General features: G+C 43.7%; 1 protein-coding gene and 1 non-coding gene across 3 annotated transcripts in view; both read left to right on the top strand.

Annotated features, from left to right (window-relative positions):
* Window positions 1–15,247, top strand: part of LOC124554098 — a 207,078-nt gene that overhangs the window by 127,949 nt on the left and 63,882 nt on the right. The gene's annotated exons all lie outside the window — the stretch shown is intronic.
* Trnat-ugu lies at window positions 1,753–1,826 on the top strand. Its single transcript has one exon. It is a non-coding gene; the product is annotated as a tRNA-Thr (tRNA).

Genomic DNA, 15,247 nt, shown 5'->3' with positions numbered 1-15,247 from the left:
GGCAAAAACCCCAGGAGTATCCTGAATTATTCCTGCTGCTGCTACTATCCGGGCAACCAGATCCTTTTCTGATGCAACAGCAGTTGCGTAAACAAGGTTGCGCATCTCTCCCCACACAGAAAAGTCCAGAGGGGACATATCTGGGGATCGAGCAGGCCACGGTACAGGACCACCTCTGCCAATCCACGTTTCTGGGAACCGTCGGTCCAGGAATCGACGCACACGACGACTGAAATGTGCCGGCGCCCCGTCATGTCGGAACCACATGCGTTGTCTTGTAGGGAGCGGGACGTCTTCCAGCAATTCTGGCAATGCTCTGTCGAGAAAAGTGTAATAGTGGCTGCCATTTAATGGCCTAGGTAGCAGATACGGCCCAATTAAACAGTCCCCAGCAACACCGACCCACACATTAACGAAGAACCGCACTTGATGAGCGCCAGTAACTGTGCCATGTGGGTTATCCTCACTCCAAATATGCGAATTGTGCATGTTGAAGACTCCATCACGCTTCATCGGTGAAAAACACAGAGGATGGAAATGTAGGATGCATTTCACACTGTTCCAGGTACCACTGCGAAAACTGTGCTCTGGGTGGATAATCAACTGGTTCCAGGTTGCGGACACGGTGTAAGTGAAATGGACGTAACAATTGCTCCCGAAGGACTGTTCTTACATTCGTCTGATTCCTCCCCATGTTACGTGCAATTGCACGAGTGCTGATTGAAGGACCCCGCTCCACATGCTGCAAGACAGCTTCCACAAATTGCAGCGTTCTTACCGTGCGACGGCCTCCCTGTCCAGGTAATCTGCTAAATGACCCGGTCTCACGCAGACGTCGGTACACAGCAGCAGAGGTCGTACGATGCGGGATACGGCGATTAGGATATTGTTGTTGATAAACCCGCTGTGCAGCTCGTCCGTTGTGGTGCGCTACGTAGTACGCACCAACCATGTCAGTGTACTCACTCCAGGTGTATCGCTCCATTAGTAAACAGAGACAATGCACTACTACACTGGTGAACAGCAGTTGCCTACAACTGAAGAGCGTAATACGGCCTCTAACAACTGAAGAGCGTAATACGGCCTCTACCGGTTTAAATAATCCTCATAGGAAAAAATGGCATTAGGGAAAAGTATTTGTTTTGATGTCCCCTACAACCTACCAGAGTTTATATACATGAAGAAAATAACTGTTCTCGACAGAACAGAATACTGTTCATGACCGTGCAGCTTTTTCCTGGAATAAATGATGACTAACTGAATCCCTCAGCTGCAGACAGGTGTTGTTGATATACCTCGATGCGGACAGCTGAAAATGTGTGCCCAGCCCGGGACTCGAACCCGGGATCTCCTGCTTACATGGCAGACGCTCTATCCATCTGAGCCACCGAGGACACAGATGAATAGTGCTACTGCAGGTACTTATCCCTTGCACGCTTCCCGTGAGACTCATATTCCCAACTGTCCACAGTTCTACATATGTAATGTACCTTAGAGACGCTTCTTTCGAGAACAGTTATTGTCTTCATATATATATAGTTAAAGGCTACCCAGCCATTGACCTTCGTCTGTGTGAATGCGTACAGGTTGCCCAAACTGTTACGGGATTCGCCAAAGCGTGCGCGAGTAATGAGTGTATGGGCAAATGTCTATAAGGGACATTACATATATAGAACTGTGGACAGGTGGGAATGTGAGTCTCACGGGAAGCGTGCAAGGGATAAGTCCCTGCAGTCGGGCTATTCATCTGTGTCCTCGGTGGCTCAGATGGATAGAGCGTCTGCCATGTAAGCAGGAGATTCCGGGTTCGAGTCCCGGTCGGGGCACACATTTTCAGCTGTCCGCATCGAGGTATATCAACTACACCTGTCGGCAGCTGAGGGTTTCAGTCAGTCATCATTTACTACCAGAGTTAGTCGGTTTAAATACTTTTCACCCTGTATACACAGTTGCCAATGCTTCAGGAGATCTTGAAAGCAGGAAAATGCTCAACTGCGATGCTTCTAAGTTCATTTGTCACAGTCCGTTGGATGTCTGCGATATCTTTCCAGTCACCGTTTCACTCGCAGAAAAAATTTAAAAAAATCGGAAGTCGAGAGGTGAGGCGAATATGATGTATGTGGGATGGCAATAACAGAGTGTCTGGCCAGACACTCGGTAATGGATACATCGGTATGGGATCTTCCATTGCCATGCACTAAGAACCACTCCTGAGGATGCCACAGATCAGGTCGGCGACGTCAAAATCCTTAAGTTTCCTTTAATTTACGCCTATGGTCGCAGTTTTTTCTATTTACCAGATTACCGGTTTCGGTCTTTAATGACCATCATCAGATCCAGAATTCTGAATTCTTTTTACAGCAGCAACACCGATAGATGTTTACTGCAAGCTATATCCGTGGATAATAACAAGAGAATGTCGCAGTTTGTCAAATTGCTTGCCGCAAATGTTTCAAGCTTTGATGTAAAGTGTTTGGTTCACTGTTTCACCTGGAAGAACATACTCGCGGTGAACTAATTCTTTAGTATCAAAGAGTGCCATCAACATTGTCTTTGTTCTCGAACGTTGCCGTTTGACTTTCTTTGAGGCTTGTGATCCAGGAGCCTGCCATTCAGTCGTTCGACGCTCCTTGTGAGGGTTTTACTGGTACCACCAACTTTCATGCCGAGCAATAATCTTTGACAGAAATTTGGGGTCATGTCTGCCTCTATCCAGTCTGTTAGTGTCTGAGGGACGAGTTTTGCGTCACACCTACATGTACGTGGATAACCTGGAATTCACACTTAAGTACCTGGCAGAATGTTCATCAAGCCACCTTCACAACGACGCTTTATTATTCCAACCTCGAAGCGCGCGTGGAAAAAAACGAATACCTATAAGTTTCCGTGCGAGCCCTAGTTTTCCTTACTTATGATCCCTTATGTATGTGGAGCGCAGAGAGCTGCATCAAACCAGTCTGAGGACTGAAGACCACAACAACAACAACATGTATGTCGGCGTCCACAAAATATTTTCGCATTCGGAGGAGAAAGTTGGTGACTGGAATTTAGTGAGAAGATTCCGCCACAACGAGAAACGCCTTTGTTTAAATTATCTATCTATCTATCTATCTATCTATCTATCTATCTATCTATATCCCAATCCCGCTCCAGCTACTGCCGGGTCTGGGTGCTGACGAGTCCTCTCCACTTGGCTCGGTCCTCCCACCACTTTTCTTCCTCCACTTGCTGCCATGTCACACCTCTCCTTTCTACAGATATTCTCACTCCCATTTCCCACCGTGTTCTTGGGCGCCCTCTAGGTCTTTTCCCATCCATCTTTAGTTCTTCCATAATTTTGGGGAGTCTCTGTCCATGCATCCTCTTAACATGCCCATACCATCTTAATCTCTTTCTTTCAATTTCTTCTCTCATACTTTTTTGTTTGAGGTCCTTTCTAATCTCTACATTCCTTACTCTGTCCATTCTTGTTTTTCCCTTAACTGCTCTGAGAAATTTCATTTCCCCTGCTTGCAGTCTGCTCCAGTCCCTTTCTTTCATTGTCCATGTATCTCCACCATAGGTGACAATAGGGAAGTAATAATTCTTATACATCAGGAGTTTTGCTCTTTCTGAAACTTCATTATTCCAAATCAGATGTTTTATTGTTTGGTAGAAATTGCCTCCCTTCTGTAACCTCCTATTAATTTCGTTAGTTATTCTTCCATCCCTAGATATTTCACTCCCTAAATAAGTGAAACTTTCTACCACTTTGAGGGGTTCTCCATTCAAGGTAATATTTCCATTCATTCCTTTCTCTCTTCCAAATACCATTACTTCACTCTTATCTGTTTTAATTATGTCCACCCCAAATACTATATCATGTCAGTGGCACTGTCTCTCCCTTATTTCTCGATAATGCAAAATGTACTCCTCTTCTTTGACCTTCTCGAAGTCCTCTGTTAATCCTATCTGATAAGCTTTCGAAATGCGGTGCTACAGAAGAATGCTGAAGATTAGCTGGGTAGATCACATAACTAATGAGGAGGTATTGAAGAGAATTCGGGAGAAGAGGAGTTTGTGGCACAACTTGACAAGAAGAAGGGATCGGTTGGTAGGACATGTTCTGAGACATCAAGGGATCACCAATTCAGCATTGGAGGCCAGTGTGGAGGGTAAAAATCGTAGAGGGAGACCAAGAGATGAATACACTAAGCACATTCAGAAGGATGTAGGCTGCAGTAAGTACTGGGAGATGATGAAGCTTGCACAGGATAGAGTAGCATGGAGAGCTGCATCAAACCAGTCTCAGGACTGAAGACAACAACAGATTCGGTGTTGTTACATCATCATCTTCAGGCCCTGAATACAACATACCATAGATAAACAACCAATGCAACAACAATAATTTATGTTATTATGCAAAACAATTCTATTATAACCATATTACATAAGGGATAATTTCAATGAACTAATTATATTTTTGATCATTTCCGTTAAAATGCCATCACTCTGGACATTAACCATTTACGCGGTATCACTTATATACAAATGGAGTTGTATATGCACAATCGTTTTATGACAGGTTAATATCAGGTATTGAAAAATGGGAGTATAAAGCGGTTCTAGGCGCTACAGTCTGGAACCGCGCGACAGCTATGGTCGCAGGTTCGAACCCTGCCTCGGGCATGGATGTTAAGTCCCATGTCCTTAGCTTAGTTAGGTTTAAGTAGTTCTAAGCTCTACGGCACTGATGACCTCAGATGTTAAGTCCCATAGTGCTCAGAGCCATTTGAACCAACTGCTGGATTATTAAAAGTGAGATGCAAGCATTACACAGTCTCCCCCGCCGTGCGGACTTACTGTATCTACCATATATACAAGGTGCATTCAACTTCTAAGGCCTCTGATTTTTTTTTCTCTCGACTGGAAAGAGATAGAAACATGTGCATTGTTTTAAAATGAGGCCGCGTTCATTGTCAATACGTCCCAGAGATGGCAGCACTGTACGGCAGCTGGAATTTTACCGCCAGCGGCGAGAATGAGAACTGTTTTAAATACTTAAAATGGCGACGTTTTCCTTACTTGAACAGTGTGCAATCATTCGTTTTCTGAATTTGCGTGGTGTGAAAACAATTGAAATTCATCGACAGTAGAAGAGGCATGTGGTGATAGAGTTATGGATGTGTCGAAAGTGCGTTCGTGGGTGCGACAGTTTAATGAAGGCAGAACATCGTGTGACAACAAACCAAAACAACCTCGGGCTCGCACAAGCCGGTCTGACGACACGATCGAGAAAGTGGAGAGAATTGTTTTGGGGGATCGCCGAATGACTGTCGAACAGATCGCCTCCAGAGTTGGCATTTCTGTGGGTTCTGTGCACACAATCCTGCACGACGACCTGAAAATGCGAAAAGTGTCATCCAGGTGGGTGCCACGAATGCTGACGGACGACCACACGGCTGCCCGTGTGGCATGTTTCCGAGCAATGTTGACGCGCAACGACAGCACGAATGGGACTTTCTTTTCGTCGGTTGTGACAATGGATGAGACGTGGATGCCATTTTTCAATCCAGAAACAAAGCGCCAGTCAGCTCAATGGAAGCACACAGATTCACCGCCACCAAAAAAATTTCGGGTAACCGCCAGTGCTGAAAAAATGATGGTGTCCATGTTCTGGGACAGCGAGGGCGTAATCCTTACCCATTGCGTTCCAGAGGGCACTACGGTAACAGGTGCATCCTACGAAAATGTTTTGAAGAACAAATTCCTTCCTGCCCTGCAACAAAAACGTCCGGGAAGGGCTGCGTGTGTGCTGTTTCACTGAGACAACGCACCCGCACATCGAGCTAACGTTACGCAACAGTTTCTTCGTGATAACAACTTTGAAGTGATTCCTCGTGCTCGCTACTCACCTGACCTGGCTCCTAGTGACTTTTGGCTTTTTCCAACAATGAAAGACACTCTCCGTGGCCGCACATTCACCAGCCGTGCTGCTATTGCCTCAGCGATTTTCCAGTGGTCAAAACAGACTGCTAAAGAAGCCTTCGCCGCTGCCATGGAATCATGGCGTCGAAAAATGTGTACGTCTGCAGGGCGATTACGTCGAGAAGTAACGCCAGTTTCATCGATTTCGGGTGAGTAGTTAATTAGAAAAAAAAAATCGGAGGTCTTAGAACTTGAATGCACCTCGTACATAAAAAGTTCTTGGTAGTGTCCTGGTCTATAGCATGCAGCGCCGTTGGAAAAAATAGATATATCGATATCAAACAGGCAATATCGAGTGTCGATATTTCTATTTTATATTTTTTCACAATTTTCTGGAAGTGTTTGAAGTTGTCCTTGTGAAACTATGGTAGATCATAATTTTCCTTTCATTGTGTGAAGGAGTTTTCTGATTTTTGAGCTTTCATGACGTCCAGTCTTTCTCTTTGAATGTGTGAAGCAAGTATAGGTGGCACAAAAGTAGTAGTCCAATTGCACTGGTGGGTATAACAAGATTTCCGATGTGAAGAAATAGCACATCAGTTGCCTTAAAAAAAGAATTTTTAACTCGACTAGTGTGCTATTTCTTCACATTGGATTTCTTCAGAAAGAGCTGCTGAAAACGATGAACAAAAATGTAAACGACGAGATTGGTCTCTCCGGTGAGCGAGGATGTGTGACGAGAAATGCTGACGTAATCGGCGCTGCAACAGTCAGCTTCACCGCGCCATTTCCACACAACTCCTGCTAGGTCACTGCATTTGCAGAAATGAAAAAAACAGGGAAGTCGACATGAAATGTTGCGGACAAATCCGATACGTGACGAAACGGAAGGACAGAGCCATTGGCCAGCCATTATTGTGCCACTTACATGCAGTTACCGTTGTTGGCAAAGTGGTTATCACCAAGCGTAAACACGCATCGTTTTCCTTTCTATTCTTGCTCTAGGGGGCGTTAGGCAGGCTGCCAGCTTGTTAGTGTAGAGAGTATCCAATATTGCAGCAGGTTGATGGTGTGGCCATGGGTAACTCATTGAGCCCTACGAACGCTAATTTTTACGTGGAAAAATTCGAACAATTAGATCTGGAAAAAGCGAATGAGAAAGCATGTCGATGGTATCGATACGTGGGTCATACATTTGTGTTTTGGTCACACGGCAAAAAAGCTATAGAGCAATTCTTTTGTTATTTAAATAGTATAAATCCCAAAATCCACTTTACCATTCTAACAACGCTACCACAACTAAGGTCAAAAATTAATTATGATTGTGGTGTTGCTCACGCTGCTAAATATTGCATTTTCGGGCAACAACAAAGTTGTATTATGCGGCAGGTGTCATTAGAGCACAGTTAATAAAGTCATTTCTTGAAATAATGGATAAACTAGGCACTCATCTTTTCGTGTTTCCCACGCTGGTCTCGTTGTGAACTCGTGGCTCAATCGTCGAACATCTAGGTGGTGATGATTCCAAACTCGGATGCAAAGAGGCCTAGGTGTTATTCTGCGATATTCAAAAGTTTTATAGATGTGTTTCATAAACCATTCTTGAAGATTAAACTTTTGCAAGTTAGGACAATGGTGATGTAAAAAAGTAATCAGCACTCCGAATTTAAGTTACACTTCTTTTTTTTATTACTTTTGTTGCAATATCACGTAACTCGTTCCAAAACATCACTTCACAATATAAAACATACTTGAAAATATCTTCCTCACTGTTAAAGTTCACAGCTCATAAACTGACTACAGTTTGCGTCTTTTTTACATGACGACCAAAGCTTGACTCTCTAATAACCGCTTACGCGCCCAAAAATCAGAGTTACAAGTACGTCAATGATCATAGCGACAAAAGAAAGAATACACATAAGAATTATATCATTGCAATATAAACATATCGATGTATCGAAGTACCTATACATTAATGAAATCAAATCTGAATGTTGTCACAGAAATATGTTAACTATTTTACAGAAACACAGTAGAATATTGCTGGTATCGAGAGGTTGAGGTGAGGTGCCGTAATGGTTTCGTAATTCAAGTACCATTACACCACGGAAATGGAGAAAGACAATGCAATATCCTTGGGTCAAATGGCTCTAAGCACTATGGGACTTACCATCTGAGGTCATCAGTCCCCTAGACTTAGAACTACTTAAACCTAACTAACCTAAGGACATCACACACATCCATGCCCGAGGCAGGATTCGAACCTGCGACCGTAGCAGCAGCGCGGTTCCGGACTGAAGCGCCTAGAACCGCTCGGCCACACCAGCCGACTGCAATGTCCTTCTTGGGTGTCTTCGTTATGAGACAGACTGATGGCAGCTTGAAACATAGTCTTTCGGAAGGTTACACATTCCGACAGATACTCGCATAAGGGTTCCAGTCATCATCCACAACAGAAAAGAGGTGTAATTAAAAGTCTAGTGGACAGAGCTAAAACGATTTTTACGCCGGAATACCTGGACGCCGAGTTAAAAAAATTCTACAGCAGGCTTTTGAGAAGAATGGGTACTCTAGCAAGGAAATTAATAGAGTTTTGTGACCGAATAGCAGGAGGCCTAAGGACAACGATAGGTCACAGCGATGGAAGAACACAGTTTCTCTACCCTTCGTCAAAAAAGTAACAGATCAAATCGGCAAGATTTTAAGCAAACATAACGTTCGACCCATTTACAGCCCAACTAAGAAAATAGGCCAAGCACTTTGTTCCGTTAGGGATAAACGTCCCCCTCGGTCTGGAAGTGATGTATACAAGATTCCGTGTACGTGTGGTAGGGTCTACACTGGAACTACAAAGAGAAGTGTGAATACACGGTTGAAGGAACGTAAAAATCTTTGCCGACTAGGGAAAACATACAAGTCAGCCGTGGCGGAACATGCTCTTCCGTCGGGTGATCACGTAGTGAAATTTTCGGAAACTGAAGATTTATGTACTTTGACGAACTATTATCCACGGCTGTATAGAGGAGCCATCGAAATACCGGGTGATCAAAAAGTCGGTATAAATTTGAAAACTGAATAAATCACGGAATAATGTAGATAGAGAGGTACAAATTGACACACATGCTTGGAATGACATGGGGTTTTATTAAAACAAAGAAAATACAAAAGTTCAAAAAATGTCCAACAGATGACGCTTCATCTGATCAGAATAGCAATAATTAGCATAACAAAGTAAGACAAAGCAAAGATGATGTTCTTTACAGGAAATGCTCAGTACGTTCACCATCATTCCTCAACAATAGCTGAAGTCGAGGAATAATGTTGTGAACAGCACTGTGAAGCGTGTCCGGAGTTATGGTGAGGCATTGGCGGATGTTGTCTTTCAGCATTCCTAGAGATGTCGGTCGATCACGATACACTTGCGCGCAAGAGATCTTCCACGCGTCTAGCAATATGGGGTGGAGCGCCATCCTGCATAAACATCGTGCGTTCCAGCAGGTGTTTATCAGCCAGGCTGGGGATGATGTGATTCTGCAACATATCGGCGTACCTCTCACCCGCCTCGGTAGCAGTTACAAAACCAGAATTACGCATTTCCTCGAAGAAAAAAGGCCCGATAACGGTAGATGTGGTAAATCCAACCCATATCGTGACTTTCTCGTCGTGCAGTGGAGTTTCCACGACAGTTCTAGCATTTTCGGTAGCCCAAATTCTGCAGTTGTGGGCGTTGACGGACCCTCGGAGCGTGAAATTAGCTTCGTCGGTCCACAACACGTTACTCAACCAATCGTCATCTTCCGCCATCTTTTGAAACGCCCACACCGCCAATGCCCTCCGCTTCGCTAAATCGCCAGGTAACAGTTCACGATGCCGATGGATTTTGTACGGATAGCATCGGAGGGTACGCCTAAGTGCGAACCAAACAGTAGTGTATGGAATGCCGGTGCGACGTGCGACTGCACGAGCGCTGGCTTCCGCGTGCATAGACGGACCCGCTACAGTCTCCATTTCTTCCTGAACTGTCTCAGCAGCATTACGCCTTGTGCTCGGTCGGCCACTACGGGGTCAATCGTCTAAACAACCCGTGGCTTCGAACTTCGAAATCATTCTCGCCACAGCTGCATTTGTCAACCCGTTCGAATCCCCTTCCTTTGGCGATAGGATCGTAACGCTGAACTAGCGCATTCCCCATTCTGATAATACAGCTTCACTAAAAGCGCCTTTTTAGGTAACGTCGACATGCTGCGACTGCTGGCGCATCTGATTCTCTCTCTCACTACAGCTCCTTTTATACACGATTGTCACGCGCAGGTCACTGACGTTTTGCTGTCCAGCGCGATCTGTCGGACATTTTGTGAAATTTTTTTTTTTTCCGATAAAACCCCATGTCATTCCACGCATGTGTGTCAATTTTTACCTCTCTATCTACATCATTCCGTGGTTTATTAAGTTTTCAAATTTATACTGACTTTTTGATCACTCGGTATACAAACATGGAGATAATTTTATCAGAAAAGAAGAAGTCATGAAATACAACGATATATGGACAGTGGCGCTACAGAATCGACGAGAAGTTTTTATCTTTGACGTACTATGATCGATAGTTATATTTTATCTTTCGCAAGGTTTATCTCTGCTGTCGCGTGAAATGCAGACCACGCCCACTCTCCACGGTATTTAGGCCGTTCTTCGACGTCCGCCTCGTCGGTCGGCAAGACTCTTCACAGCCAGGAGCACCTCCGAACATGTCCAACGTAGTCCAGGACGAAACGTCAGGGATAGAAGAGTTCCACGGACCACGGCCATACAACCCGGAAGAATTCTCGGCAGCTATCCAATAACAAGTCAATACATAAACATACAGCTCTAAAACCGGCAGTATATTTTCAATGTGCAGCCGTTTTTTATATATGCCGGTAAATTGACATTTCTTTTCTTCGATATATCTATAATTCTTTTGGATGTATCGGTTGCCGACGACTATACTTCTTAAATATCGATGTATCGGATGCGCGATATTCTTAAAAATGTCAACAGCCCTAATAGCAGGTGCAAGTTGTGGCGTCGCAACCAGTGCGCGATCGCCCGTTTGTCTATTAAAAGCTTTACTTCAGAATGTATGCGGGCTGCAATGTAAGCGCCGGCCGCGGTGGCCGTGCGGTTCTAGGCGCTCCAGTCCGGAGCCGCGCTGCTGCTACGGTCGCAGGTTCGAATCCTGCCTCGGGCATGGATGTGTGTGATGTCCTTAGGTTAGTTAGGTTTAATTAGTTCTAAGTTCTAGGGGACTGATGACCTCAGATGTTAAGTCCCATAGTGCTCAGAGCCATTTGAACCATTTTTTGCAATGTAAGCCGGTAGAGTATTATACGGTCAGTAACGGACGAGTTGTGTCCAGCAGACTGACGTCACGACCATCTGTTGCAGCTGCACGTGTGAAAGCAGTGGAGTAGCGCTGGTTGGCCACTTACATTATACGAAGCTAAAAATATTAATAACTAATAAAGGAATAACCTGAGGAACGTCATATTTGATGTAGAACCTTCTGTTGTGAAAACAAACAATATGTTAAAGTCTGAGATCAAAAATAGTTGTATTTTGGAAGTTAGTAAAATTCCATAAAAAAACCGTAATTTTCCGACGGTCAAGAATTTAAATAAATACAGTGATGTAATAGTTCACCTTCAGTGACTACGTACGATGATCTAATAACACTTTCAGTGTTCATATATAAATTTGGAAAGTGTCAGAAAACCTCTGTAACTTTTCTATAATAATAATTTCAAGAATTCTAAGTAAATACGTGTATTGTGTGTTAGGGTGTGTGTGAATGAGAATGAGTGCGCGAGAGTACGTGGGATGTTCGGCATTATTAAAAATCGTTCGTGTAATTCTCTACAGGAACTGGCAAGTGTTCCAACTCTGTAACGTGGGAACGAATCCAATAGTGGTTCCCCTACTAGTGAATGTCGGATGCCCAAGTATGTATGCTTATGTATAAGACAGCCAGAACATTTGCGACTACATAATTTCCAGATACAGAGTAAAGCTTATAGTTCATTTTGTTTTGTTTATTTAATTAGAGAGTTTTGTGTTACTTAATTTGATGACGTCAATGAGCCTAGAGAAGTGGTTGGTGCTTGCTAGATTTTGGCGCCAGCTGCGCCCTAGAAGTGAGTTCTCATTGGTCGTAAGTGCTGACAGCCAATGAGAAGCGAGACGGTTGGCCGCCTAGCGAGGAGATATAGTTTTGAGTGTGGGAGACTGAGAGGGGAGTCGCGAGGTAGCTTTGACTGGAGGCGGTTATGCTGGATGTGACTTTTCGCATTATGTGTGAGATGAAGTCTTGGGATGACTTCCGCGTTATGGTCCAGTGTTAATGGTATCGGGTTGTGACCAGAAACTGTTTATGAAAACTTTAGAGTGTTGTGATAATTCGTTCCGACGAAAATCGCGAGTGAACTTTGAATTATATAGCGTGGCGGTACTGAGCATATTCTTACTGAGTATTTTATGGCGAGCATAAGCTTTTACTAAAGACAACCACTGAATATCGTGTGCAGAAGTAATTGGCCGATCATTGACCGTGTTACAAGTAATTGGTTTCGGAATTTGGGAAGGTAAAAGTTCGGGCTGTTTTAGGTATGGCGATAACTGTGAGCATAAACTTTAGTAATTTTCGTAAATGTGGGCTGATGATCTTGCTTAACGGCAATAAAGATCTATTGAAGGTTTAAATTTGAACTTCATGTTTAAAATACGAGTGACATCCCCTTTCCGAATCATTTCTTTAAGGTACATAGACAATTTTGAGCAAATTTTACTTATAGCGGCCTCCGGCGTGTAGCTATGAGTTTACAGTTTCCTCAACACTGCTTTTCTGTGATCTCGTAAGTAGCTGCAGTCAGGAGTTTACGTGCGAAGATCTGCCGCTGTAAAGAGGTAGGTGAACAAAAATTATATTGCATTGCAGCAGCGACGTGTAATACGTCGCAATTGGAGCATCGCACGCACGCACGTAAAAAATCCGTCGCAAAGGCCGGTATTACACTATCAAATTTCTTTGTCAAAGATTTGATCAAAGATGTGATCCAATATTCCGTCCAATATATTTGACAAAGATCTTTGAGGTAGCGCTACAAGGGGTATTTCACTGTCATCCAATGTTTCGTCAAAGTTCAAGATGGCTGACAACAACTTGTTATTAACCGCAGCAGTTGCTCGCACCGCAATTGCGTTGTGTGCACATGCGGAAAAGAAGTGGGGGGAAAAAGGAACCATACATACGAGGTTGACAGTCTTAAAAGTCCTGGGATTACAACTTGATAACAAATTCAGTTGGGAGGAGCACACCACAGAACTGCAGAAAGGCCTTAACAAATCCGTATTTGCAATTCGAGTGTTAGCAGACATAGGTGACATAAAAATGAAAAAGCTTGCATACTTTGCCAACTTTCATTCCATAATGTCATACGGTATAATATTTTGGGGTAAATCTTCAAGTCAAACAAAAGTTTTCAGAGTCCAAAAGCGTGTAATACGTATTATTTGTGGAGTAAATTCACGGATGTCCTGCAGAAACCTCTTCAAAGAACTGGGAATACTGACTACTGCCTCTCAGTATATTTACTCCTTAATGAAATTTGTTCTAAATAATATATCTCTTTTTCCAACAAACAGCTCAGTTCGTACATACAATACCAGGAACAAAAATGATCTGCACAAGGACTTAAAAGCACTTACTTTAGTTCAAAAATGGGTCCACTACTCAGGAACACTCATCTTCAATAATTTGCCAGGAAACATAAAAAATTTAGTTAGAAATAAAGATCAGTTTAAAAGGAGCCTGAAAGACTTACTAGTGGCCAACTCCTTCTACTCCATTGACGAAATGTTTAATAGAAACAAATGATGTATTGTATTTATTCATACTGTTAGTATTGTTATTTCGGCTTTAAAAAAAATCGACATGTTCCACATCCACGAGGATCTCCTCAGCACGGATCTATGGAACGAAAAACTAATCTAATCTGGGTGAAGCCGTGGGTTTTACGACGACACGATAAAAGCATTCAACAAAACTTGTTACGTGAGCTTACAGTGGAAGACGTCAAGTCGTACATCAGTTACTTAAGAATGAGCATACATTTCTGTATGTGCTCAGTGAAGTGTATCCTCATATCACAAAGCACAATATTCACTGAAGAACTGCTACATCTGCAGAAGACAGGCTCAGTGTAACACTCCGATTCCTTGCTGCAGGAGAGGGTTATGTTAGGTTGGGTTAGGTTAGGTCAGGTTAGGTCTCCAATCTTCTTAATCTATTTTTGTATTCAGGGTGCCTCACGTTGTAAAGCGCCTCATCAGCTTCAGACATCTCTATTAATTTTGTAGTTGTCGGCACACACCAATTGTATTTACCGGCAATGGTTATAAAAACACTACAGACGACAGAACGCTGCAGCGATGCTAGCGCTCCATGTGGTAACATGTCACATTGCAGTGAACAGAAGACAAGCGATTTGTTTGATCAAATCTACAGCGAGGCCCTAGATTTGATCAAATATTGGACGACATTTGACAAAGTCCCTATTACACTATCAAATATCTTTGACAAAGATATTGGACAAAGAAATTTGATAGTGTAATACCGGCCGAAGTGAGAAGAACACGGAGGTTACGTAGCCAGCCCGAGTCGTCACAGGGTTACGTCGGTAGGAGGTTAGATAGGCCCAGCAGCGGGGAGACGGCTGTCGCGTTTTGTGTTTCAACTGCCTCCAGACAGCTCGTCACTATATTTAGACTCCAGGCTGAGCGACTCAACTGGTCGGTCTGGAGGATCACCTTTCGGCGGGAGGCGGTTTCGATTCCCGGCACCAGCACTTGGGGACGGTTCTCGCGTTTCCGTGGCTCACCTCATGCTGCCAGTCAAACCCGAACGAGGCGGCCTCTGCGTTCGGATCCCAGTGTGGTCGCCACAGGGTGCGACTGCCCACTAAGTATCGACATATCGATGATTTTCTCCAAAACATCGGTGTTTATATGCGATATTTGTTTCTTTGTGAGTGTGAAGCAAGTGAGTCGCCTAGGTCTCTACAAGAGCGTAGCGTTCCAAAGGATTGGAAAAGGGCACAGGTCATCCCCGTTTTCAAGAGGGGACGTCGAACAGATGTGCAGAACTATAGACCTATATCTCTAACGTCTATCAGTTGTAGAATTTTGGAACACGTATTATGTTCGAGTATAATGACTTTTCTGGAGACTAGAAATCTACTCTGTAGCAAAAAGACAGTCGTGTGAAACCCAGCTCGCGCTATTCGTCCACGAGACTCAGAGGGCCATA

The sequence above is a fragment of the Schistocerca americana genome, chromosome 11 (genome assembly GCF_021461395.2).
Source record: "Schistocerca americana isolate TAMUIC-IGC-003095 chromosome 11, iqSchAmer2.1, whole genome shotgun sequence".
NCBI lineage: Eukaryota > Metazoa > Arthropoda > Insecta > Orthoptera > Acrididae > Schistocerca > Schistocerca americana.
The sequence above is the reverse complement of the archived record's forward strand: the minus strand, read 5'-3'. Positions and strand labels throughout refer to the sequence as shown.